The sequence below is a fragment of the Falco peregrinus genome, chromosome 1, assembly GCF_023634155.1.
Source record: "Falco peregrinus isolate bFalPer1 chromosome 1, bFalPer1.pri, whole genome shotgun sequence".
Classification (NCBI taxonomy): domain Eukaryota; kingdom Metazoa; phylum Chordata; class Aves; order Falconiformes; family Falconidae; genus Falco; species Falco peregrinus.
In genome coordinates, this window is record NC_073721.1 from 79513972 (window position 1) to 79535302 (window position 21331).

At 41.3% G+C, this 21331-nt stretch overlaps 1 protein-coding gene across 12 annotated transcripts in view; it reads left to right on the plus strand.

Annotated features, from left to right (window-relative positions):
- Nucleotides 1-2809: 2809 nt before the first annotated feature.
- Nucleotides 2810-21331, plus strand: part of SIPA1L1 (signal induced proliferation associated 1 like 1) — a 221412-nt gene continuing 202890 nt past the window's right edge. For 7 of the 12 annotated variants that reach the window (XM_055798044.1, XM_055798039.1, XM_055798124.1 and 4 more), the window contains exons 1-2: nt 2810-2920; nt 3356-3608. The gene's annotated coding sequence lies outside the window, so the exon portion shown is untranslated. The remainder of the gene's footprint in view (nt 2921-3355; nt 3609-21331) is intronic. The other 5 variants (XM_055798047.1, XM_055798081.1, XM_055798065.1 and 2 more) reach the window with 2 other exon arrangements.

The window sequence follows — 21331 nt, forward strand, 5'->3', positions numbered from 1 at the left end:
CACTAAAGAATACTCTAAGACCCTAAAACTTTCCCCACATATTCTGACTATCTGGGGCCACCAATGGGAATATGGACCTTTTCCATATCCTGAAACTCACTGATCTTGGGCTCTAGGAAATCATCTCCGTGTGAATTACTTCATCTATTTCTCTGCTGTGTTGTATATCCAAATCATAAGCTTCTTGGAAGGGTGTGCTGTATACAAACTCTCACATGTTAATTGTTCATCAATGAATAAATTATGCACTCTATTTCAGGGCAGCTCAGATTCTTAGTCAAATTTTCTCTGTGCTTCCAGTAGCTCCGGCCAGCCTTAATCAGAAACAATCCTACTACTTACCCTTTCATAAAGCCAAACCTTCAGAGAGCAACATAAATGTTAATTAATTTACTCTCACCTCACTCCTCTGAGGTAAATAGCTGTATCATTTTCCCTTTCTGCTTAAAGGAGAATATTAAAACAGAAATGAAGTGACTTGTCTATGGTAACACAGCAAATTAGTAGCAGAAGAAGGGTTGGCATTCAGAAATTCTTGGGGTTCTTGGTGATCGTCTACACAGGGAAACAGGCTGGAACACCAGCTGTGCACCCTTCATTCTGCAACAGCTAGTCAAGCAGAGGCCGATGTGTGAGTGCTCTATCAAAGGAAAGAGAGGTCCTTTGTTCTGGAATTAATTGTGCGTTATTGAGGCAAGGTAATTATTTTGGAATAAACCCCCTCTTATCCCTCTTATTCTAGATCAGCTGTTCTGATGACTTCCTTATATAGCCAGGAAATAAACTCTACGTTCTCCTCCTCTCCCTCCCCCAAACCTAGTTATGTATTGCTTAATTATAAAGGCACAAAAATGTTTGTACTTCCACATAAAGGAAATAAATCGATTCTGGATATCCGGAGACCTGTGAGAACGTGCATGGCTCCTGAGTGCTGCTGCCCCCTTAATCGCAGCTCTAGATACCATGCGCGGGGGAGCATGGTGAGAAGAGCGGCTGGGCTGTGCCTCTGCCAGCAGCCCCCGTGCCAGGACCCCTGCACGACCAGAGGGTGACCTCTTAGACCTGGGATACAGGGAGGGACTGCAGGGGCCTGGGAGCAGGAGCCAGCTCCAGTCCTGGACTGCAGCCAAGGGTGTGAGCCTCCACTGCAGCCTCATCTCAGCGCGTAGGCTGGGCTGGTGCTTGGTGTCGGAGCCTCTCCCTCCCTGTGTGACCCTTCTGAACGTCTCCCTCATCTTATGATCTGACACATCAGCAATGTACGAAGAAAGATCATAGAAACGGTTTGGGAATGTGTTAGCCTCATTGACCTCATTAAAGAGTTTGCAAGCCACAGCCTCACTATCTAAATCCTTCTGATGAAGTCAAATTCAGAGCCATTGTTCCTGACGCTGCAGTCACATCCAGCACTGTTGTGTGCGTGTACCCGAGGACTGTAAGCTTCTTTTACAAAGTGGACTTCCCTTTGTAAGAGTGGGGCTACAGCTGCTGTTAAAAACCTTTTTCATTTATGTAAAATATACCAAGCTCTTTAGCTGGGTGATATAAGATAAATGTGTTCAAATACCAAAAATATTCCTATTTGTTTTTCTGGATTGCCAATTTTTTTTCCCATGCCAGATCAGCACTGAGATCAGTTCTTCATCCATCCAGAACTTTCCTTCTACTCAGCAAGATGAGATAGGGAATGCTTGTACAGCCCCATAACACCTGCAGGAATCATGACCTCAAGCTGGAGAACCCATAAGAATGATTGCTCTCTGGAAATCCACCCACATATTTTTTTACAGTACTGAACACTGTGCTATCTAAACATCAGTACTGAAGTTCCATTGGGAACATCTTCAGAAGGTGGCAAGGTGTTTGAATCGGTATGTAAGTCTTGCTGGTCTTTGCTGTCCAGACGTTCCTGGGGAGCGAACGGGGGGTGAAGCTAACATCTTGTCGGCAAAGCAGCCTGGCTGCTCTCGCTATCACCATGCTGCACACTGCTGGAACGTTGCCAGCCCAAATCAGAAATGTTTTCTGGAGCGTCCTAATTGCAGAGACAGCTCAGGGAAAAAGCTTCACTTACATTGGTTTAACTGAGATTGTTAATGTTCTGTTAAGCCAAGGACAGGAACAACTACAGGCAGAGCATCCAGAATGGGTTACCCACAGCTGATTTTGTTCAAAATTTTGGCCATTTGAAAACAGAGCAGTGTTCCTGCAGAACAAGGGGTGATGTTGATGTATGCTCAGTATTTTTCATGCGCCTGCCCCTGTTGCTAATTTGTTATCTGTGAAGGATATCTAGAGAGAGCATTCAATTTAATTTGAATGGCAGCAAAAGAGCTCAATGTGTATAACATTTGTATAGTACCGGAAGGTTTTGCCTGTGTGTCAGCAAAAAAAAGAAAAATGAGCATTTTTATGCAAAAAGTTGAGAGGTGCAACACTAAGGCGCCCTTGGGCATGCCCCAAGGAGCCTCCTCACACATGGCCTTGGCCCCGGGCCGCCTTGAGCCAGCGGGGGGTTCCCCGAGCGAAGCCCCGCCGCCCCCCGCGGCAGTGCCGCCGCCCCTGGGCTCCCGCCTCGAAACTCGCGCGCCGCGGGAGGGCCGGGGAGGGGCGGGGCGGCCGTGCCCGGCGCGGTGGTGGCTGGAGCGGAACGAGCTCGGTGCAGGCCTCGGCCTCCTGCTAGGCCCGGCGCTTGGCCGTTGCTATAGGAACGCGCGCTGGGCCGCTCGCCCCCGCCCCTTGCCGCGGGAGCGCGGGCGGTGGGGCAGCCCCTCTCGCGAGAGCTGCGGCGGCGGCGGCGGGCGGAGCGGAGCGGGCGGCGGGGTGAGCTCATCCCGGGCGCGGGCGGGGAGCGCCGCGCAGAGCCCAGCCCAGCTGAGGCGAGCGGAGCCGCCGGCAGCCGCCGCGGCAACTTTGTTGGGTGAGTTGCGAGCGGGAGTGCCGGGGCGGGCTGCGGGCCGTCCCCCTCCTTCCTGCCGCGGAGCCAGACGCGGGGAGCTGCCGCGCCGCTGACCGAGGGGGCGTGGGTGGGTGTGCGTGAGGAGAGCGGCCCCCAGCCCCGGGGCTGCGCGGCCCCCTGCCCGGCAGCCGCCGCCGCCGCGCCGGGGTCGGCAGAGGCGAGGCTGGGGGCCCGGGCGAAAGTGGCCCGCAGAGCCCCTCCGCCGCCGCAGCCGCACTCCTCCGCCGGGCGGGGGACGTCCGCTCCGTGCGCCCCCGGGGCGGCGGGAGTCCGCCGAGCCGCAGCCCGGGGTGGTCTCCCGCCCGGCCGGCAGTCCCGGGGCGGGTCGGGCACGGGCGCCCCCGGAGCAAGCCGAGCCGGGTGCTATTCTCCGGATTTGTATCTCTTTCTCCTCAGGAAAGGCAGCTCCGAGCGGGAGCGGCGCGGCCGGCGCCCGGCGGGAGGGCGGACGGAGGCGGCGGTGAGTGGCGGCGGCGCGGCCCGCTCCGCGGGCGCAGTGCCGCTCGGCGGCGGTGGCGGCTCCCCGCGCTGCCCGTCCCTGCGGAGGCGGAGGGCGCCGTGCGGCGGGGGGCGCGCTCCCCGCGGGCCCGGGAGCGGCGCGCTGCTCGCCTTCAAGGCTCAATAAACAACTTGTTTCTTGTTGGGCGCTGTAAGTTGCACTTAAGCTTTTTTTTTTTTTTTTCTTTCTTGACTTTTTATAGTCAGCGAGGGTGTAGTCGCGCTGGTTGTGTTCTGAGCCGGCGCTGAGACCACAGCGATGGTAACAGTTAAGTAATTTGGAGGCAGCGCCGGTGGGGATGTTCTGAATGCCCGGCTCGTGAGAGGGGGTGGAGGAGCAGAATATTTGCGGATGGTTGGTTTCTTCACTGGGATCTTGGAAAAGTGGAAAAAACAGGGAATGCCTTAAGCTGGATCTTATGGGGAGGGAGGAGGAGATGGAGAAGCAAGGAAAGGTAGATGAGAAGGGGATGACCTTCCTAAGCTGAGTTTGTTTGCTCTTCCCCCATTTTATATTGCACGAAATCTTCATGTTAATGTGCTCGTGCTTATATTTAAAAATAACTGTACTGTTTGCACTGAATAACTGTGATGCAGCTTCAGTTGGTTCAATGAGGAATTCACCCATTTGTGCCTGGTAAAGCAGTGATACAAAATGGGAATTGCTCAACTTAATGAAAATCTCCTTGTATAACCTTGGCCACAACATCTGTATGCTCTAGATGGAGGAGGCATGTTTTTACCCAAAGGAGAGTACAGGGTCTTTTTTTTTTGTTTTTATAACTGCTTACAAAATTGCTTTAAAAAATTTTCCTGCAAAATCGCTCTTAAAAAAAAGATCTTAGTGATGCTGCTTTAACAAACCCGTTACTGCGTGCTGCTGGAATGAAGTGTATCCGTGAGCACAGAGCCATAGTTGATAATACAATGCAAATTTGTTTTCAGAGTAAAGGTGTCAAGTTTCATTAGGTTCCAGATCTGTATGGATGAACCAAGATTGGTGTTTTCTTTAGAAAGCAGTCCTTTCATAATGGAGTTTTGAGCGGGTTTTTTTTTGCTTGCTACCTATGGGAATTATGCATTAGCTTCCCTTAATTTACGGCATAAGCCAGTTTTGTAAAAGAGAAAGTCTTTCTGCCCCACTTTTTGCCTGTTGTCACTGCAAGTACTAACTGCATAATAAGCATCTGCATTTTCTCTGGTGGAAATTTTGGTGGTTATTTATTTGGAAGGCATTGCTGGGCTGGCCTCCGTTCCACTTCAGCTGAAGTGGTGGGAGATACAGGTGAAAGTACTAAGTCAGAAGTTTGTGGCAGTTGTAATCGTAGAGAGATCTGTGGGTTGTGCTTCACTGTCAAGGCTTTTATGCCTTAGGCCATCAGATGCCATACCAGTTATTAATTCAGAAACAGTGTGGGAACTTCAGATTTGTTTTTTCCTCAGTTAAAAAAACACATGTGTTCTATTTAGGTAAAGCTACAAAGAAACGTTTCATGGTTGAACGCTTTATGTAAATACTATGTCTCCTCTTTATTGATGGATAAGTAGGGACAGAAGATTCCCCCCCTCCACCCCCTTTTTTAACTATTTATGGCTGGTTGATTAAAGGATGTGCACTCAGTTGCTCAACAGCATATTAAGAAGGTATTACTGATGCTAATAAAATGCTTAGGTTTAACATTGCTACTTGGGATAGGCATACTTTCAGTTGTGGTTCGTAGAACCTCCTAGATCATAAAGTCAGAAGCAAAATGGGATGTCAACTCCAACTACTGTAGGGCTGCAGAAAGTTGCTTGATTTAAAAGGCTAGCAGGTGTAGAGGTAGGCACTGACACAGAAATGTGAAAGTTGGGAGTAAAAACTTGATATAGGGACGTGACGTTCATAATTATTTTTGCTATAATGAAATATATGATTGGTTGATTGATTGAAAACCCCTAGGTTTTCAAGGAGATTTTTTTTTCATTATGCTTATAAGCATTCTGCTGCTGCTTCGATCGTTTTGTTCATACATAGCTATTTCTGTCCTCTTGGTTTTGTAAATGTCTCAAATTAATACTTTGAAATGCCTGTTTCAGAATTATTAATTCTGCTGCTATGAACAGATTTTTTTTTTTATTTCTAAGATAGGAGAACAAAACTTTGTTGTAGGAACATAAAATACTCCTACTAGTTATTTTGAATTTTAGTAATGTCACGTTCTTCCAGTTAAATAGCATCATTTTGGAAATAACGTTGGGAAAATGATAGGTGAGCTAGTAAGAGAAGGGGTTGAGGCTTAACTGAATTTCTTTGCTGTTCCTCTGCCTGTTTTGTCCTATAGCATGTCTATTGTAGGGGAAAAAAAAAAGGAACAGTTTTCTCCATATCAGCAGTTTAATCCCTTCAGTGAGGGGGTTTCTGCAAGCTATTGAGTTCTTGCTGCTACTGGTTAGAAATCCTGGATACCCTACTGGGGTAAAGAAGCAGAGCTGCTGCCTTCATCAAAATTTCAGTCACACAAGTTGGTTTCCCTAATGTGGACATTTTCAGAGGTTTAGATTTATTTCATTGACTCTGTGTGTTGGCTAGTTGGCAAACAATTTTGGTCTGTTGTTTCCTTGGCTTTCTTAGTTTCAGGCAGATTCCTTTTATTCTTCAGCAGCTCCTTAAAATATTTGAAAAGTCAATAAGACATGATTTAATTATCTGTTAATATCTTTTTATATCATTGCTTTACTTCCTTATCCATTTTTTAAATTTTTATTTTATTCATTTATTCTGACACCCAATTTCTTAAAGTTAAAATTAAAATAAAAACTTCTTGTTAGTAAGCTATGACAAATATAGCAATAGTAAGTGCAGTTACTTATTTTTTTTGTCAGTGGAAATGTGTATCTTCTAAAATCTGCTAGGTTAGACTTTTGTTGATTTGGCATGTAAAATTAATTGTATGTTAAGTATCTTGCTGTGAACCAGGCGGGGAAAAAATGTTATATTGTTCTGTGTTTTATTTTTCCAGGGGATGTGACTTCAGTGACTTGCTTTCAATTATATCCCTCTAAACAGCAACTTTTAAGTAGTCTAAGCTTTTTATTTCACTGAGTTCAGTTTAACATTTGAATGAGGACTCTCAAGCTGGAGGCTTATAAAGTAGGGTTTTATGGGTCTGTCAGAGTTGAGATATTCTCTATTTAATGAAAGGCAATCAATGTTTTCTGGGATTGGAACCTTACCAGCAATGGTTAACTGAAGGCAGAGTTGTAAACCTACAGAATATGGCCATTGGTGAGGCTGAGTGACAATAATGTGCTTTTGAGTAATTCTGATTTCTAATCCTTACCCAGCTGGCAGGGCAAGGCTAACACAGTTGCTGTAGCAGTTTCCATGTTAACTTTGATAGTAGTTTTGCACTCTGAACTTTGGAAAACCCTTGAGGAGTTGCAGAGACGTAGAATTACTTGGTTATTTAACTGTTTTTGAACATGAATCAGCAGATAAAATGGTTTTAGATGTCTGTCTTTGCATATGTAAAGCTGAATTATGTCATTGTCTCAGTCTTTTATTTTTTAATTCTGTGGCACCAGTTTGCTGGGTGGGTTGTTTGATTTAGATTCTGCCACATGTCTTTTATGTTAAGTGTTAAGTGAGAATAAGCATTTACAAGTCTTTGTTTTCTTTATGGCAGGATGTTTTAAAGAGCATTTCATTTGAATGTGGCGACATAACACTTTCCATAATCTTGATAGCTAGAAAATTGTATGATTGCTAACTGAGTATTCCTGTGTTGTTTCAAAGGTCTGAGTCTGTAAGTGGATCCTCTCTTGCAAACCCCTGTTTGATTAGTGCGATGAAAAATAATTGTGGCTTCATCTTCTCATACTACTTAATCTCATGTCAGATGCTGCAATAGTAGTAGCTTTTGTTCCATGCACAGTGGATAGATGTCTGTTTTGAAGAGGGAGATCAAGTTCCTGAAAAATGTAAGACTGTATAGAACTTTTCTGAATGTGGGTTATTTAAAAAGATGACACAGAAGGAAGAGTCTTTTGCCTTCAGTCTCAGGCTCTGTAGGAAGGGAGGAATGCTTTCTTCAGGTGGATATTACTAAAGATTAGTAGAATGCTTTTTGAAGACCAAGTTTTATTTGATAAATTCTAAAAATTTAAATAAACTACTGGCATATAGTTTAAGTTGGGTTGTTCATCGTGATTCCTTATGGTTTACCTTCAGTTTTTATTTTTGGTGTTTTTTTCAGTTTCAATTTTTGTTGTTTGTTTACCTTTTGAGGTAATTTTTTTTTAACCTCAAATTACTCATTTAGACCTTGGAGAGACTGGTTTTTGCTGCAACTATGAGAGAAACATGCTGATGTTGAACTTGTGCATTAACATGGACTTTTAGCTTAGTGAAAACATTTCAAGCTAACCTTGAAATATATCTTCTTTTTCCTAATTGATGGTGTTACAGCTAAACCTAAACTAGCCCAAATCAGCAGAAGACAGGCTCTTATTTCGGGGTGCTAGAAAGCACAGGTCAGAAGTTGAGCATAACCTGGAGAAAAGATGTCTGTTAAGTCTCCTTGGGAGACTTAGTTATGTTTAATATACTTGACTGGTAGTATTTTGTGACTATTAATACTTTCTTTTCCAGGTGGGGGAAATTGCCAAGCATCTTCCTTCACTCTGTAGCATGCCTTGCTGCCTGTCTCTGTGGTGGATCATGGGGTTCCAGGAGGTGCCAAGGGCTGCTTTTGTAGCATGGCTCTGTTCTCTGAATTTCTTGAGTCACAGTGGATTTCGCTGATGGTGTTGTAAAATAAATTTTTTGACCTTTGAATTCAAATGGCAAGCTTATTGTATGTTGATGTGATGTGAAGTAGGATTAATACAGAACTTTTTTTATTAGTGGCAGATAATATCTGTAAAACAACTGCTGTAGTAGCAGAACTTTCTGTATGCCAGTTCATGTCAGCAGCTCTGATGGATATCTTGGGTTTCCTTGTTGGTGGTAATAGACAGCTTTTCTAAAGAGTTAACAAATATTTGTTAAAGACATACATTTTTCAATGTGACCAAAAGTCGCCTAGCCCCAAGAACATTTTTACATTGCTTTTGGGACTTTTTGAAATGGCTGAATTTTATTTTCATATTGTGTGGATTTTTTGACCTTATAATAAGCATACCTCATACTCAAAATCATAGCTGTGCTTCATACTGTCATATGAAGTATTTGGTGCAGATTCTTGACGATTGGTGTTTTGCAAGTGAGATTGTAATTCTCTGGTTTATAGCTTTTTTTCTCCTTTTTGGTCAAAGAGTGCTCCTTCATCTGATTTCCAAATTGCTGTTTTTGTGTGTGGCTTTGTCACTCAGTCTTACAGTAGCAGGTAATTTGGCAGAGCAGAAGTAGATCTCTGGCTGAAGGTGCGGGTGGTGAGTCTCCCAGATCAATACTTAGTATTTTAGTAATTTTACTTAAGACAGAACCTAGTCTGATCTCTGAAGTTGGATGGCCCCAACACAGGTGTGGTTCATCAGTTTGTACTGTCATGACCATTAAGGGTTGGGCCACATTTGGTGAGCTTCTGGGGACAGATTTTTAGGTTGGTTTCCTCGAGGAGAAGTCCAGTTTATGCACAGCAAGATGACTACAAAAATTGAAATAAATCATTATGAGGGTGGCTGAACATTGAACAGACCACCCCAGAGTCACTAGTGAATCTCCATCCTTGGAGACTTCGCAGGCTTGGCAGGACAAAGCCCTAAGCAGTTTGACGCAATGTGGAAGTCAGCCCTGCTGGGAGGAGGAGGCTGGACTCCTGGGTTAACCTGGGTCTGGTCTCTGCAGGCTGCTGGCTGGTGGTAGCTGGAGGGCCATCTCAAAGGGCACTACTGTTTGAAATGCCAATGCAGATATAGTTTAAACTACTTCTAAAAATCAAGACCATCCTTGTAGTGATATTTTTTTTTTTAAACTAATGGGAAACAGTTTTACTTTGGTATGCAGCCCATTTCATGTCTTCTGCTTGGGTAGCAGCACTACCGCTGGTGTCAGCTTATCATGGCTTCCTGCTGTTGGTTCTCAGGTTGCAAACCTGCAGCAGGAAACCCAATTTCCTTTATTTGTGGGCATGCAAGAAAGGTGTATGTATGTGTGCATATTTTTTTTCCTTCAAGAGGCCTATGTAAGAGCAAATGCTTACATCTTGAATGTTTGGATTTTGACAGGGCCAGAGCACAAATTTGCTCTTGCTGAAGAAACTGGTGAAAATCAGACTTTTGTTTGTGTTTCATGTTTCTGAAGTGTAACAGGAGTTTGCCTGCATCTTTAAAAACAAAAAAGAGACAATGGATGATGAAACTCAAACTCTGCAGGCTTAAGAGCGTTACTATTACACAAAAGTAGTTACAGTTCTTACCTCTGAACTATTTAAAGATCTCTTCTTTTTGTGGACGAACCTTTTCTCTTCATTTACAACATTTTAAAAACTAACAACGTTTGATACTATTTTGGGAATATTGCATATGTCAAGTCAGATAGAACTAGACCCCACCAAATAAATCTTGGTGCGTCTTCCTGGCCTCTGTTGGCGGTGGTTGAGACTTCCACCACTGTATTTTCTTTTCAAATTGGAAGGGCTGGTCAGATTTTATGCTTTCAGTCCATGCAGAAGGGCTGTATAATAGTGCAGAAGAAAGTTATAGTTCAATTTTCTCATGCTTTGAAAATAAACCTATCTTTATGAATGACATGATACTGGCACTCAGAGTCTATTTTGCAAATGTGTTTAGCAGCTTGTTGTGTGAATCAGAATAAAATAGTTCAATAGACTGCACTTGTATCGATTATACAGCAACTGGAATAGAGTGAAACCTGATGCTTTCCCGCAGCTTTTGCTAAAGCAAACATTAAGAAGTGAGAAAAGAAGGGAGATACTTATGTGTAAAGGCTATTTACATAGTTTGTCCTTTCCTTGGATGTTTTTTTTACTTCGCTCCTTCCCTTCTTTTTGCCCTTCTTTTGCAGTCTTTGAAGAAGGCAGTGCTGACAAAGTCAGGGTTTTTTAACCTTCCCCCCATTGAGTTCAGCAGCATCTTGCAGGGTAGTCATTGACTTGTACTTGACATAACTCTGGAAATTCCTATGATGTCCCAAATCTAGTATTGTTTATTGCATTGCCATACAGAGAGATGGTAGGAGAATCTTTATTAGGATGCCTTTGTTTATATTAACAAAAGGAAAATGCTAATATAGTCTTAAAACATGCCATTAATTTGAAATTTAAAAGGCCTTTTTAGGATTTTTAGTTCTATGGGTTTTTAGGGCAGGTCTGTGCAGTGATATGAATGGTTGTGGTACTCTGGAGCACTGCCTGCCACAGATGCTTCTGCTTTATGGAATAATTAGAGAGTTGTAAGTTAATTCGTGCCTTATTGTACAATTGTGTCCCTATTTAGGCAAAGCCAGCAGATCTGCAGAGCTACATAGGTGGTTTTTTTTACCATGTGTTAAAACTGTCAGGGCTTCTTTAAAATTTAAACTTGTACTATTTTACTTCTCTTTTCAGCCAGAAAAAAATTGAAGGTTAATTAATATGCCAGATAACATTTGAGAACAAGAGGTTATTCTGTCTCCAAACAGCAGCATTAGAATTGGGTATGAACATGTGACAGTGTGGTGTATATTCCAGATTTAATCACTTGTATATGTAGTGTTGATGCAGTAAAGACTTTCAAATTTGTTGGTAATTTAAAGCACATCTCCAGTAAAACAAAGGTATGATAATAAGCAGTAATTAAATGTTGCAAAGGGTGCTCATCACTGTTATTTTAACAGAAGTTAGTCATTATGTGCTGATTGCTGGCATCATTAAATCTCAATTTTTCAGTATGTAAGTCAGTGCTTACATACCTGAGCAGTTGAACTGACGTTTTCCATTCTTGTATTGCTGAAGTATCTCTTGCATCTTAAGTGTAATGACTTACCTCAAACTGCCAACAGCTTTGTGCCTGCCAAGGGCAAGAATGCAAATGTTGTGAATGTGCTCTTTAACTAAGAGATATAATGCATCTCTTCTGCAAATTGGGGTGCGGGGAACAGTCAGTTTAATTTAGAACGACTTAGCAGTTGTACACAGCTGGCCACATGAAAAATAATCATATGTGAGGTAAACATTGCCTCTTGTAAAAGTACAGAATGCCCAGAAATAAAATGTCTGAAGTGCTGGTGGAGGGAGAGACTTGTGCTGTTCCTTATTTTTTAGAAACCTGCAATTTGCTTAAAAGCAAAAAACCCCCAAACAAACAAAAAAAACCCCCAAAAAACCCAAAAGCAAATTATAGTAGTTGCCAAATATTCCCAAGTATGATGCAGTCTAATGTTAGGTGACAGGTTTCTTCAGGTTCTTGAGGCAGGGGATTAAGTGACTTAGGGCTAAATAAGACAGGCCTCACAAACTGATTTAAGGAGGGAAATTAAGGAGTAGTTAAAGAAGGAATTTGTAGATAAAAATCCTCATTTCATCTTTCAGTTGTGTAATAGCAAGAGGTGATTAGACTTAACAAGGGTCAAACTTGAAGAAATAATTGATGAAATAGAAAGCTGGTAGACAGATCTAAAATAAAGTAGCACTTCGGTCATTTGAAATGTGTTGGAAGGTAGTGTTGTGAACATTATGGAAGCTGCAGAGGGTAATAACAATATGAGTTGTTAGATCATTGACTGTTTAGACAGAAAAAGTTGAGTTCAGATGAGGGGGAATTGTAAGTGATTGTAGTGTTTGCCTTACAGCCGTCAGTTTTTCTGATGTGGAGGACTAAAATTTTTGGCAGAACAATGAGCTTCTATTTGTCATGGCATTAAGATGCTCAGAATAAGCATGACTGATACTTACTTTTTGTTAGATAACACAATTTAAAAAATTGCTTTTTCAGTACTGTTTAAATGTTGTAGCTGAAACTGTATGAACAAGTGAATCCTATCTTCTGTTTCTGTTTCTCCCTCTCCCTCCCTCTTTTTCCTCTTATAACTTAGAGATCTTTGGACCCTTCTTTTCTAGGGAGGTGGCAGAAGAACTGGCACAACTCTGTAAAGGTGAAGTTAAATGCATAGAATTGCGACCAGTTTCTTAAATTTGAATCCTGTTTTTCTCCAGAATGACTAGCTTTTTTTCCAGGTATTGTCAGACAACATGGCTAGAATCAATTCTTACTTGAAATTTAGCTACAAATTAGAACTTTATTGCTTGTAACAAACAGGTTATGTAAGGGTAGTATAGACAGCATACCTCATTGTGTGGTCTTTCATACTCACTTTTTTACATGGGGAAAGGAAAGGGCTTGTAGAACAGTGCTGCCCAATTTCAGTAACATTTTACAGGTGGCAATAAAACCTCTTGGCTCTGTTGACAGTATGTGGGTGTTACGTGCTTGCAGGTAAAGTTGTTTAATGTTACTGTTTAATAGTACTTTTGAAAATGAAGTAATTGTATGTGTAGTATAGTACAAAATACCTTCAAATAGTGGTTGGTTTCTGCATTACACTATTTTCTTGTTGCTGATAAAGGTAGTACAAAAACCTTTCCATGTTAGAAGTTCAAAGCAATTTTGCCAGGTAGAAAAACAGCCTTTCTAAAGGTGGTGGGTTTTTCTTTTTGAATCTTGTGTTAGTGCTGAGTGACTGTTCTGTTTACACTGAGTTTCTGACTTAAAACTGTTGATAGCAGTAGTTATCTTGTTGCTGTAACCCTTCTTTGTTATCCCCTTAATACTTAGCTGAGATGCCAGAAGCTCTTGAAATATATGGAAACTTCAGGTAGGTTAGTCACTTGAGTACTGGCACGCTGAGTTTCAAGGCAATGTGTTGTGTTGTCCCCGTGTTTAGAATTTGGAACTGAAGACTTAGGATGCTATTGAAGTGCCACTGCTGTTCAGTTTATAACCATGCTAATTAGTGCGGAATGTCATTAAGATTAACATATGCAATATTAATAGAACTACTTGTGAAACTGAGCTGTCATTATGTCACTGAATAGTTGTACTGAAAAGTTGTTTGACTCTTCCCCAGAAGATAGTTGAGAAGAGCTTACAATGTGCCCCTTGAGACATAGCTGTCCCTTGGGAATACGTCATCTGGTCTCAGTCACCTCTTTTCTCTGAGACACTAGATGATCAAAGACCTGGCTGCAGCAGGGAGGGACTGTTCTAATAGAAATATACAGCTTTGAGAATATGCTCTTTTTTGGGGGGGTTTCTTGTCTTGTGAACAAAACCAGTTTTCCCAGTCTCATGATTACATGTGAGGAGAAGGCTGTTTCATCTGGTAAAGTTAGTGTGATCTGATCTGCTTCTTTTCTGCATCTGAAAGGCTGCTGGGAAAGAAGGGGTGTGTGTGGGGAAGGTTCTGTAAAATGTTTCTGCTGGTAGCAGGAACAATTACTTTTGGGATGAAGTTTGATTTCCTTATACCTCCCAGCTTAGTTTTAGACTTCTAGACAGTACTACTGACTTGATAGTGGCGGTGTGTGTGTGCGTGCGGGCAGGGCGGGGAAGTGTGTCAAGCAGGATAATTAAAATGTTGACAATAGGTAAGTATTTTATACTTTTGTCTGTACTTTCATGGACTGGAAATGCCCAGAGCCCTAACCTGATATCTTTGGAAATGGAAATTTGGAAACAAAAATATGGAAACATGTACATAGCTAATGTGGTGTAGCATAGTTGTGTGATAATTTGCTGCTCTGCCTTGAGTGCACTTGATTTCACTTATTTGTAGGTATTAATGACATTTATTTTGATGTGACATTACTGTAATATCAGTGCCTGGTATTCATTCATTAGTTCACTTTGTGAAGTAAGGCGATGCAGATGCCCTTGAGCAAGCCAAAAAAACCCATGCACATGAGAAATCTGTAACAGTGTTCAGAGCAGAAGCTGCCTTGGGCTTTAGATATCATCTTGCTAGGGACGAATTTGTTCAGTAACTAGCTGTAAAGCTGAGCTGGAAACTCTTGAGTCAGCTTCGAGGAATCTAGTGGCTTCATCCACGCTTGTCTGTGGCCTGCCTTCTGCTCCAAAGAGTGGCTCTGCACAGCTCAAACTCCTGCTGTTCACTGGGGACAGTCCCTAGTCTCATGGGATCTCCTGTACATCAGTGTCTGCTAGCAAACTTTAACAAAAACAGTTACGGATTAGTGCTCAAACCTGTGCCCTGGCCTTATTATAGCTTTAGCTGACAGTGCCTACATGGCACAATGCAGCACTGCTGAGTTTGTAGCTTGCATCCAGATAGCATTTAATGGTGGTAGCATGTAGCATTGCATATGAGCTAACTAGCCTCCCTCTTCAGTGGGGCCTACTGAGCTTGGCAACAGCATTGTGCTAATGTGGCTTTGTGTTTCTGGTTCTTGTGTTAGTCCAGTGGGTTTACCTCAAAGGTCAGCTGATCAATGGTGGCGGCATAATAGCTGGCATGCTACAAATTAAAGAAATAGTGGAATAAATTGCTTTGGATTTTAATTGCCTGCTAGACATCCCTATCTTAGTGACCTCTTACGCATGTTGACCTGTAGCAATGGAGAACGACATGGTCTATAAAATTGCAGAAAGAATAAAACAGACTGCACAAAAAACGAGTAAAATGAAATATGTAGGAACTGTATTAATCCAGATTTAAAGGAATACTTTAAAATATATTTTAATGGTCTTAGATTTTAATCTAGTGTGAGTTCTCTTGTTCAGGATGAATTGTGTTCAAAAGTTAATGTAAGTACTGCCTGGCTCTACTTCAGAGAACGTCTCTGATTCTCACAGGGCACGGTGTCAGCAGCCAGTGTGCCTCACATTGTCACCCTTGGAGTTTTTCCATTTTGTTTTTTGCCTAGTTCTAGCAAATGTGTGGATAGTGTTCTTTAGCTCAGAGCTAGCTTGAGTATCTGTGTGGCATGGCTGTCACTTCTGAGACTGCAGTTGCTGTATCCTAGATTTCTGATAACAGGTCTGAGGCAAGGTTGCTCTCAAAAGTTTTTGATTTCCTATGGAAACCAACTTGTGTGGTAAGGCTCTGTATGTGTCTACGTGTGTGTTCTCTCTAATGCTTGTTCCTTTTCCCCATCCTTCTGTATATTTTGAATTTGATGGCTTTTGTTCGAGCCCTGTAAGCACACCTAGAGTCCATCAAACTTTGTAAAAGCGGACTACTGGGTGGGGGTGAGATTAAGTCCCAGTGGTGTCAAGAGCTGCAGCACGCACAAGGATATTATTAGTCACCAGGGAAACTGTGTGATTAATGCAATTGCATGGGAGAAACTTAATCTGGAGTGTATGTATTCTTATACATCAAATCTGGTCAGATATGAGAGAGAGATTTGAATGTATCAACCAGGCTTTGTTAGTCCATGTAATTACCTGTTCTGTGTAGTTTTCCTTCCAAAAATGCAGAAGACAAAATGTAATGGGATCCTGTAGAGATACCTGTATTCAGGTTGCTTAATGGTTTCTGCTGTTAAGTGTCCTGTGAGCTTTTGTTTTCTTTTTTCCTCCCTCTCTCCAGAATTGTTCAACACTACCGTTGTGTGAGCTGCTTTTGTAGGTTTTTTTGATAGAGCAAATCACTTTTTATCAGGGAAACATCTTTTTCTTTTTTCTTCCGTCCCTTCAAAGTATAACATTGTTATTGTTGAAAAATGGAATACTGGTTACCAGGAGCTCTTCTCAAGAAGAGTCTTGCCCATGCACTACTGAGTTGTATGAATGTTTTAAGGCCAGACTCATTCTGCATGCAAACATCTGTGGACATCTGGGATCCATCAGAGGAGTAAAAACACGAATGGCATCCTGCCCTTTCACTGTCCTACCAATTCACTTGTCACCAGACGCTCCTGGCCTTCTGTCATCTGCCTGGTGCTTACTGGCAAGTATGTTGTAAGGCTTTGTTGAAAGGAGGTGTGATGGGTGTGAAAGATCGATTTGTTCTTGCTTTTGCTTGTCTGATTAGTTAAAACTAAAGCATTTTTCTTGTTCAAATTCTTCCTGTTCTGTTTGAGAAGCCAAGCAGGTTCATTTGATACATAGTCTCTGCATCACTTGACTAATTGTTCTGGGTCTCACTGGACAGGTGGTAGGGTAGACCATCCAAAGAGGATGTTCTGACTTAGCGAAAAGGTTGTATCTTCTGTACTTGTAATGCTTTTGAATGTCAGACAATAAGGCTGCAGGTAAAGCAGGATTTGTAATGATTTATTTTTAAACTTGTGGTTGATTGCAGTGTGAGATTGTCCCTTTTTAGAGAGGAAAAAGTGTTTATATCCATCTGAGGGGGGAAGTCTTTGAATAAGCTGCATATTGACTTTGGTTGCTTGTGACAGTGGCACTGTGTGAAGCGGTAACTGGGCCAGATTCTTCTTCCTGCCTCTTTATCTCAGCAACAGCCATATGATGTGCAATCTCAGCTCAGTAAATTCTCACCTTCTTTCCCATCGCTCCTGAGAGTGAAGATCTTTGATCCATCTTCCCTTCAAGAGTTGAGGAGAATACTGATTTCTGCCTTGACTATTTGCAAGGCCTAATACTGGACCATAATGATTCATGTATCTTGTAGGATAACTTTTTTTGGCTGCCATGATAACACAGTTTTGCAGTTTAGGTGATAGTAGACTCACAAAGTTTGAACCTTTTTCAGCCATTCAGCGTCAGCCAGCACTGGACCGTTAGGCTATAGAGCTGCCTCACGCATGCTTTTAACTTTCCTCTTGGTAAAAAGAGGAGGGAAGAATAGCACAGAAAGCTATCTTGGTGGCAAGAGTATGTAATAACATCCATCCAAACTTATCTCAAGGTGACAAAGTTAGAACACTGGTTCAGCAGTGCTACAAGCAGGGCTTCAGGACTCTGGATACTGGGTCAAAAGTGTAGTGGTCATATGTAAAGTATCAGTGTCATAAATCATTCTGTTTGCTTTGATTAAAGCAAAAATAAAATACATATCAGGTAGCAGCATGACTTATTTGCATTAAGCATTATTTATTTAGACCACTATGATTTTATACTGGATTAGATATTATGCACTTCCCTGCCACTGATACAGATTTGGTATCCTGTTCAGGTACACTTGATAAAATTTAATCATGTACCTAAGTCTTACTTGGACACTGTGTGACCTGTTTCAGTGTTCAGTTGCCCTTAAAGTAATTTTTTTTTTTTTTTTTAATGTTTACAGGATGTTTCTGATTTTTAACACGTAGCAGTTGTAAGTATTTCTGAACACTGTTTCAGCACAGTACCTGTCAGGAGTCAAGGGAAAAGATTCTCAGAATCTACTATTCAGAAACTGTGTTTCATTGTTTGATTTTTATTCCTTTTCTATTTGTGAGTTACATGGCAACTGCAAACTAGAGCTGCTTATTGAATCTCTCCATTTAGATGTGGAATAGAATAACAAATATACTTTTTGATCTGTTCGTCTGATACAACTCGTATCTAATATGTTACGCTTTCTGAAAAGCTTTTAAAGAACATCATGCATATCATTGGTGTTTTGCTGGCCTGTACAAGCAGATGATGTAGTCCTTCTACAGGTATGCACAGAAATGTCCAGTCTTTCTGTGGAAGGTTGACACACATATATGCTTTAGGTCTGAAACACTTGCATTTAAAGAGTTAGTTTTGATGCATGCATGTGAGTCAGTCTGCTAGAGGTCCAGTCTTCTCTTTTTTCTGGAAATACGGTATCTCTCTTTTGTACAAAAATGAGGGGAAAATGCACAGAAGTCAGTTTACTGGTTCATATCTGTACCTCCAGATAAGTTTGATACCGTAGTCTGAACTGTGCTTCTTCAGGCAAACTGGTATTTTGTGTGACTTGATTCTTTTATTTACCACACTTCAAAAGGTAGCTAAAGCACAGCTGGGATTTACAGCAAAATTTTCTGCTTATTTTTAGGTGATAGTTGTTTTGTATCAAATATGATGCTGCACAGGTGGTTTGGAAACCTCACTCATTCCACACAAAGCTAGTATTTTGTAAATACCCCTCTCTTTTGTGTGGGAAGTAATTAAAAAACTCGTGTAACCAGGAAGCAGCATCAAAAATTAGGATGAAAACTTTGATGGGTAGTCCTGGAGTTGTAGACTGATTTAGGCAGAAAGGGACTGCCGGAGGTCATCTGGTCCCAACGACTGCACTGAAAGCATCACCAGTATAAAATTGGAGGTGTATAATGATGATGAACTTAGCTTAGTCTTTGCTGTAACCTCCCTTTAGGTAGGTGTAGAAAGCAAGATGATCTCCCAAGCATTCTCCAGTGTAACAAACCCAGGTGTCTCATCCTGGCCTTGTTCCTCATGTGGTGGTCTCTCTGCTGAACTTGCTTCAAGGCCATCTTTCTTATGCTAAGCAGTCTAAAACTGCACATGCTTATTCAGCTGAGATTTCACTAGTGCCGAGTAAAAGTTGTTTACTAGATTTAGACAGAGCACTGACAAGCACTGCAAGGCAAATATTGTTAATTTAATCTTACCTACAGCTTGAGATGGTGCATTTTCAGAAATACCTATTTTTATTCCTAGGCGCATAAGGAACCTGTGACTGAATACTTCTTTTACCATATCACTGCTTCCAGAAAGGGTTATTTATATTATGCAGCTTGAAGTAGACTTTCTAATTCATAGCCAAACTTGTTTCACACAGCTGCAGATTTAATCAATACATATATCTGCTCTTTTAAGTTTTTTTTTCTATCTAAGATATTGCTTTGTGTGGAGTATTAATATTGGTTTGTATTATGTTTTTTTTAAGCCAGCCATCAAACAAACAGTTATGGTTGTGTGACTGAGTGGAAAAAGGCATTTTCTGCCTGCTTCATTCTTAGTGTCAGCTTTCAATTTGTGAACTGCTGTTTGTTTGGTCTGCATGCAGGGATGCACTTTGCACTGTATTTTAATGTGTCATGGTTAAAATCAATAAAAGTCATGCCAGAATAAATGCTTATGGGAGGGGAGAAATGTGAAAGTGGGCATTCTCAGAAACAGTAAGTAGGCAAACAAAGTGGTGGTGGGAACAGAGAGGAGACAGTGAATATATTTTTGTCCAGTGTGGACCAGTCTTCCACATGAACCAGTGGAAAAAGACACTTTGTCCTTGCTACTGGTATCTTTACCTTATTGCTGTGACATATGGCAGGCTACATGGTGCTGGCAGAACAGGAACTAGCAGCAATAGAGGCTGTCTTGGTGCAGAGTCCAGGTCATTCAGAATTTAGACCCTGGTCTTGGGTTCAGACCTTTCCTGTGGTAACATTTTCAGTCATATGACTTTGCTTTTTGCCAAAGACTATAACTTTAGCTAAAACTTGTTGGGACATGCACAACATGATTTTCTTTTGCAACTGCAGCTTGTGCCATGGGCTATCGGCAGGTTTGTTTAATGTGAACTAGTACAGCTAATATAAACTAGCTTCATTATAAGACACCAGGCAGTGTTTCAGGACATAAGGACAAAGCAACTTGTAGCCTGTGCTTGTCACAGCTGTCATGCCTTTCACCTTATGGAATAAGATTTATCAGGTGTAATTATGTAAATTGAAAAAATACAAATGTAATTATGTAAAATGAGACACTCTTGCTATCTTGCCAATGTTACTTTTTTCCTGTTAATTTAGTCACTGGACACAGATGAAATAAAAATGTAAACAGTGCCTATTGGAATGGCTTCATGCTTCTTGGATTATTTAAATGAATCTTTTAATCTGCCATGAAATTACGTGGGTTGTCACACAGATTTTCAACTAACTCCAGTTTTATACCACTTAGAGTTCATTTTATTCCCATGAGGAAAGTTTATTTTTTATCACCTGTACAGGACAAACTTGTTTTTGTGATCTACTTGCAACTTGCTTTCTGTAGTCACAGGCATGGGCTTTCTAAACTATGGTTTGTTCTTTTAAAACATAAAAGTGTGCACTGTCCATGAGTGGTCTGTGTTAAAACTGAAGTCAAAACCTTGTCCAGGCCACATCTGTAAACTGTCATAGTGCATGTCTACTTTTTTTCTTGTTTTTCATTAGTTCACTTTTGTATCTGCTTCAGGTGAACATTGACTGCCCTCCTCCCCCAGCTCTGCTTGTGTCACATGAAGGAAAAGAACATCCACAGTGTTTATGGTTCCAAACTTTTTCAAGTTTGAAACTATTTAATGCATAGCTTACAGAAATTTCACTGTTCAGGAGCTTCTAAAATAAAAGTGAAAGTAAAAGGGCTTATCAGCTAAGATATTAGTATAGCTAATTGTGATGCTTTGTGCTTCTTCTAATAGATTTCATTTTTGTTGCTGAGATTCCTAACCTTACTGTTGAAGTAATATTTATAGTAATGTGGGTCTGCTAAAACTCCATAAACTTGTATAAACCAAAAAGTAGGTTGCTATGTGTGATTTATGAACGTTTCAGGACAATGCAAGGCTGCATTTAGAGTGGGGAGTCTCTGCCTTAATTTATATGAAATAAGGGTGGCTTTTATATGGGACGCTGTGGAGATGTTACTGTTCTTGGATGAAGGTCTGTCTGGTGTCCTAGATATCTTGAAATACAAATAGTATTTGTGTTTTGTGGACTGAGGGATTGGGAGATGAAAATAAGAGGAAGGGAAATAAAACTGTTGTTACTTCTGACTTGAGTTTCCTTTATGTGTGAACTTTCTGTGTGTGGCATTGCTTGTAGGATGGATAAGCTGAAGAAAATTGTAGTATGGTAAATGTGGATTAATTTTTCTTTCTTTGCCACTTAAGTGTGGTGTTAAACAAATTTCCTGTTAAAAACTGGATATTCTTAGTGGCAAAATATTACAATGGCTAGAAATATTTCTGACTTGTAGCCTAAGCCAATCTTTAGTTGGAGAGGG